This window comes from Manis pentadactyla, chromosome X, assembly GCF_030020395.1.
Source record: "Manis pentadactyla isolate mManPen7 chromosome X, mManPen7.hap1, whole genome shotgun sequence".
In the NCBI taxonomy this organism is placed as follows: domain Eukaryota; kingdom Metazoa; phylum Chordata; class Mammalia; order Pholidota; family Manidae; genus Manis; species Manis pentadactyla.
In genome coordinates this window covers 110,121,895-110,128,572 of record NC_080038.1, presented here as the reverse complement: position 1 = coordinate 110,128,572, position 6,678 = coordinate 110,121,895, and positions in this window count along the sequence as shown.

Here is a 6,678-nt window from a genome sequence, read left to right as displayed (position 1 = left end):
ATTATGTTTTTATGCATTTGTCTGTATGGGCCTTGTATGTACAAGTTGAAATGAGTCCTTCAGACTCTTGATAAGCCTGCACTTAACAAAAAAATACCCAGTTTTTCTTAGTCCTAATTTATTTTTATGCAGCCGAGCATAACACTCAGGCTGGCTTATTTGAGTGTGAGAGGACAGGTGCTAAGGGTGGAGGGCCACTGAGGGCAGCTCCCTTGGGTGATGACCATGCACTTTACAACTTTGTACAGTTAATTTGATAGAGGTAACACTACAGAGAGGTACTTTGGAAATGCAGGCTGAGACTTGAGTTCAGCTAGGAGAGACAGGTAAGCACAGCAAAACAACTTAACGATTTCCTGATAGACGGTAGAAAGGGCAACTCTTTGAGGAACAGTTCAGTCAGAGGGGGCAGCAGCAAAGAGCTTAATGCCCAGGATGAGACTCTATTCCGGTGAGGGCCAGGATCTAGGGCAGGCAGGTGTTCATTAGTCAGAGGGTAATCATCAGATGAGGAGGCAGAGAGGATTCTGGAGGACTGGCTGGGCCTTGCACTGATGTATTTCTTTGTCCAGATTATGGGCTGTTTTCACTCTGGAATGATGGCCCCACGGAGTGATGCCTGCAACTCTGAGGGCACTAGGAGTGGTTAGAACAACAATGTGGGGGCCAGTCCACTGAGGTTTGAAGGGGTCCCTTATTCAATCTCTGAGCCAGACTGAGTCCCCCACCTGGAAGGCATGTACTGGGTTCTGTATTGCTGCAGTTTATTAAGGGTGGCTCTTAAGGCTTAGAGCTGCTCTCTTGCTCCCTTATCTCCTATCTGGTGTAGGTTCCCTGGGAGGCTTCCTAGACATGGGGGAGGGAGTTCATATACTAATTCAAAAGGGGAAAAGCCTTGAGTTCCAGGTGTGCAGGGAACATGCAGGAGAGCCAGGGGCAGAGTAGGTCTGGCTACAGGAGGCCGGTTTCTTGACAAAACTTAGCTAGGGTTCCTTTGAGGGTGTGATTCATTCGCTCCACTTTTCCTGAGCTTTGTGGCCTGTAGGCAGTGTGGAGTTTCCAGGTAATGTTGAGAGATTTAGTTAAAATCTGTACTTGCATCTGCTACAAAGGCAGGCCTATTGTCATTGTGAATTGTAGACGGTAGGCCAATCTGGGGCACAATTTTTTTTCAGGAGGACGTTGGCTATCTTTTGGGTTTGTTTTGTCCTGGTTGGGAATGCTTTGACCCACCCAGAGTATGTACACACTTTTACTAGAAGGTATCTGAGTCCTCTGCTTGGCTGGACATCTGTAAAGTCTATCTCAAGGTCTTCAAAGACGGCAACTCCTGTTTTTTGGACACCTGGTGGAGGTCGCGGTGCAGATTGAGCATTATTTCTGATGCAAGTTACACACTGCTCACTTAATTGCTTGGCTTAATAATGCTGGCAACTGGCTGATGTAGTATTGCTTTTTGAGGAGGGCTTCCAGTGCAGTTTTTCCTAGGTGGGTGAGCTGATGGTATTGCTGACTAGACGCCTTTCGGTTGCAGTTGGAAGAAAGATGCGTTTGTCAGGCAGCATCTACCATCTTTTTTTAGTTAGGGTGGCTCCTTCAGCCATGGCCCAGTCCTTCTGTTTTTTAGTGTACTTGGGTGGAGGGGTCTCCACTGGGGGTGTTAGGGCCATAGTGAGGGAAGGAGCTTTATCTGTTTTTTTATTGACTGCTGTTTCAGCTGCTTTATCTGCTAGCTGGTTCCCCTGTGTTATAGGGTTGCTTTCCTTTCGGTTTTGTTTGCAATGCAGAATTGCTACTTTTTTTTGAAGCCAGACAGCCTTGAGGAGTTTTAGTGTTGTGCCAACCTAGAGTTGGAGAGGAAGCGGTGTCCTTTGGTGTTCATGAGGGACACAACAGCATGGGGGACATTGACATTCAGTTTTTTGTCCCAGGGTAAGTTTACCTGCTTTTTTAATGAATAGAACTGTGGCTGCCAGCATCCTGAGGCAGGGTGGCCATCCTGCCGCAATCAGGTTCAGTTTCTTTGACAGGTATGCGATCGGCTGCTGCCAGGGCCTAACAGTCCATGTGAGAACTCCGAGGGCTACTTTTTTTCCATGTACGAAGAGATTGAAGGGCGTTTTTATATTTGGCAGGCCTCTGAAGCAGCCTCTCTTTCTAGGAAGATGGCTCTTGCCTCTTCTGTCTAGACAGGGGGCTCTCGGTCTGTCCCCCCACCCCCACCCCAGGAGGCTGTAGAGGGGTTTTGCCATTGCCAAGAATCCAGGAATCCAGATTCTGCAGAACCCAACGGCCCCCAGGAACTCTTGTAGGCCTTTCTTTGTCTGGGGCTGTGGTAAGGAGATAATGACATTGTTTCTCTCCAGCCCTAGTGCCCTTTCTCCCTGGGTGAGGAGGAAGCCCAAGTACCAGACTTGCTGCTGGACTGCTTTTGTCCCCGTGGCTCTGAGAATAGTAACAGTCTTGTTACTGAAGGGGGCTACAGGGATTGTGACCACAGTGTTCTGCCCCTGTGTCAACCATAAATGTCATGTTTTGGCCCCCCACTTTCATTCTGACCGTGGGCTCATGAGGGCCGAGAGTGAGAGAGCCCAGTCCTTGTCAATCTGAGTCTGTTCCTGCCAGGCCAGTGAGCCTTTCCCGGTGAGGGTCCTTCCGGTAGTGACTGGGCTTTGGGGCTTTGCCTCGGTTGGGGCATTCGTTCTTCCAGTGCCCCTTCTTTTAACAGTAAGCACACTGGTCCCTGGCTAGGGGGGTTCCTCGGCTTTCCCCCTCTTGGCGGTCGGCTTTTCTCTGCCTTTTGGTTATTTCTTTCTTTTAAGGCAGCTGCCAGGAGGCGGGCCTTTTTTTTTCATTCTTCTTTCAGCCTCTCTGTCGGCCTGAACTTCTCTGTTTACATATACTTTGTTGGCAATTTTAATCAATTGAGTGATATTTATTCTGGCAAGGCCTTCGAGTTTTTGGAGCTTTCGTCTGATGTCTGGGGCAGCTTGAGCTACGAATAAGGTGTTGACCATTTGCTGGCTCCCTGGTGACTAAGGATTGAAGTGAGTGCAGATGCGATAAGCTTCACACAGTCTTTCATAATAGTCCCCAGGAGACTCTCCTGGTTGTTAAGAGACTGAAGATACTTTGGTCATGTTCATAGGCTTTGGGGACCCAGCTTTGATCCCCTGAAGGAGGGCGTCCTGATACTGGTGGATCTGATGCTGTCCCTTAGGGGTGGTAAAGTCCCACTTGGGGCACTCCTCGGGGACAGAGATTTCAGCCCATGGACCCCGATCAAGGACCCTTGCTGCCTCTTCTCTTCCATTGTGAACAGGTTGTGGAGAAGCTGTTGGCAGTCTTTCCAGGTGACCGATGGGTTTGGAAGATGGATTTCATGAGATCAACCAGGGCTTGTGGCATTTCTGATGGGGTGTTGTATTCTTAATTGAGGAGGTTAGTTGTGGAGAAGGGTTGATAGTAAAGCATGGACTGGCTGGGCTGGATGGTCCTGTCTTTATTATACCTTTCAGGCTCCTGCGTCTCTTGCGCTGGCATCTGAAGGGCACCTGCTCCCAGCAAAGGGCTCGGTCTGGCTGCTGGTCTGGGGGAGAGTAGGTCCACTGGTTTTGGAGTTGGCGGGGAGGCTGATGGTGGTGTGGTGTCTAGGACCAGGGGGCTGGGTGCTGATGGCCTTGGGGGTGCATAAGGTGAGGGCAATATTGGCTCTTCCTCTGGATCACCAGCAAGAATTTGTGAAGGCTCAGGCTTCTGTTGATTCTTTGTGAGCTGCTTTGTTGAGGTGACTAAGACCCTACCTTGTCCCTGCCTGTTGCAAGCAAATTGCACCCAAGGAGGAAGGGTCTGGGCAACTTCTAACCAGGAGTTAATGTGTGAGAACTGATTAGGATGACCTGGATCTCTAGTGATGACCTACCAGACTTGGCGGATTGTTGGGACATCTAAAGTTCCTTCTGGAGGCCACCTACACTATAGGTGGTCTATACAGATTCACACAGGGGTTTCAACCTGCCAGGAGTTAATTTTACTCCATAGTTTCCTGAAAATTCCTTCCTGAAATATTTTCACCATTGTATCGAGAACTGTGGGTTTGTTGTGTCCTGATCCCATTACGTGTCCATGTAATGGTGCCATGACAACAGACAAGGGAAGGTGTGCCCCATTCAGAGAGGAGATCAGTCAGATGCCCATCCTTTCACCATTCCTCATGGAGAATTTGGTCAGCTTTGACTAAGGTGTACCCGTATAAGTCCTGGGCCAGGTCATCTGAAACTGAATCACCATTATTTCATGGTGGCTGCAAATAGGGCAAGGGGCCAATGCAGATTCCGTAGCCCAGGCCATGGAATCACAGAGTCAGTGCAGATTGAATGGCTTCAGCTGTGCTGCACACTCACTCACAGACTCAAACCAGAGTTTAAACATTCCTCCCTGGGAATGTCTATCTGTGAGACTTCTAAGAAGTCTCTGGGAGGTGATCAGGTTCCCCTTCCACCCCAACGGGTGGGAACTGGCCGAGTCAGGGGCCCCAGGGCCTTACTGGATTCAATGTTGGAACCAAGCCCTCACCTGCCAAGCCTGCTTGAGTCCAGTGGGAACAGAGGAGCAGGGCCACCAGGGACGACTGGGCAGGAGACTGCCAAAAGATCAAGCAGGGCACGCTTTCTCCATTGCAATCTCCCCTTCCATCACCACCCAGCTGTTGCCCCAAACTGGTGGGCTGACAGAAGAACCAAGTGGCACTCGGAGGTCTTTGAGTGTTGATATTTTATTTTACACCAGCGGGCTCAGAGGGGAGTGATCTCCCAAGGTCTGAGCCCTGAGCACAATCAAGGGGAGCAATTCATATTATTTTGATATATGGCATTTTGGCCTTTGCAGGGCAAAAGAGGAGCCAGGAGAAGGAGGGGAGGAGGGAGCTGGGAGTGCTTTGCTGACTTTGCCAACTGGAGGAAAAAAACGGTTTGCTGACCTTGATGGCTATGTTGAATATTTTGCTTATCACTGGCTCTGAGAAATAAGACTTGGAAAGGGATATCAAATGGGGGTTTTTGGAGAAAAAGTTTTGTTTAATAAGTGTACTACAACTTGCCTCTAAAATCTTCAATATGATACACATTTAATGTAAAGGTCTTCTTTATGGAGAATGCAAAGAAGTTCTGACTCTTGTTTTACATTTGGTGCAGGAACAAAAAGAGATACTACCAATATATAGAATATACCTTTCCATAAGTAAAGAAATGGAGGCTTAGAGGCATTAAGAAATTTATTCAAGGTCAATAAGTAAGAAGTGAAGGAGCCAAGATTTAACCCTATTCTATAATATAATCTTTAAAAAAAATTTTTATTAGGGTATTATTGATATACACTCTTATGAAGGTTTCACATGAAAAAACAATGTGGTTACTACATTTACCCATATTATCAAGTCCCCACCCATACCCCATTGCAGTCACTGTCCATCAGTGCAGTAAGATGCCATAGATCCACTATGTGCCTTCTCTGTGCTACACTGTACTCCCTGTGATCCCCCACACCATGTATACTAAACATAATACCCCTCAATCCCCTTTCCCCTCCCTCCCCATCCACCCTCCCACACCCCTCCCCTTTGGTAACCACTAGTTACTTCTTGGAGTCTCTGAGTCTGCTGCTATTTTGTTCCTTTAGTTTTGCTTTGTTGTTATACTCCACAAATGAGGGAAATCATTTGGCACTTGTCTTTCTCCGCCTGGCTTATTTCACTGAGCATAATGTCCTCCAGCTCCATCCATGTTGTTGCAAATGGTAGGATTTGTTTCTTTCTTATGGCTGAATAGTATTCCATTATGTATATGTACCACCTCTTCTTTATCCATTCATCTACTGATGGACACTTAGGTTGCTTCCATATCTTGGCTATTGTAAAAAGTGCTGCGATAAACAGAGGGGTGCATATATCTTTCTGAATCTGAGAAAATTCCAAGGAGTGGGATTCCTGGGTCAAATGGTATTTCTATTTTTAGTTTTTTTAGGAACCTCCATATTGCTTTCTGCAATGGTTGAACCCTGTTCTATAATCTTAAACAATAAATTACCTCTCTGCATGCTACTTTAAATGTTTTTATCAGTTTATAATCTCATACCATAACCTTTAACTGGAAGCCCATCACATTCTCTGACTCACTGGAGCACTACAATGTGTCCCCCTTGGCCAGGGTATAGGGGATTCCTTTGTCCTTCCTCCTTCCTTAACAACTTTGAGGAAGGTATGCAGAGTGACCTTCTCTGAAATAAACTTTTGAGGACTCTTGGTTAAGTATGTGGCTCCTGACTTTCAATTGAAGAGCTGAACACGGCAAAATGACTATAATGAAATGAATAACCCAATGTAAGAGCATATGGCAGGAGGCTAACTTTCATACACTGTTTTCTTGCTTAAAACACTTTTTCAATGTTTCCTTTTCCTCCCCAAATAAAAAATATGGGAATGCTTCCCACATTTCTTTCTCAAGTCCTCTTCTTTCCCTCCCTCTTTTGTCTCCTTCTTCACTGAAATTTTCACAGGAACTTTATATAGCTTTGGTGCTTCAAATTTCCAAGGAGTTTTCTCTGGAGTTATTGAGCTAAGTAAACCTATACTTATCAAGAGCTACCTGAGAGCCCAGGCCTCAATTCAACAGCAAGGTCACT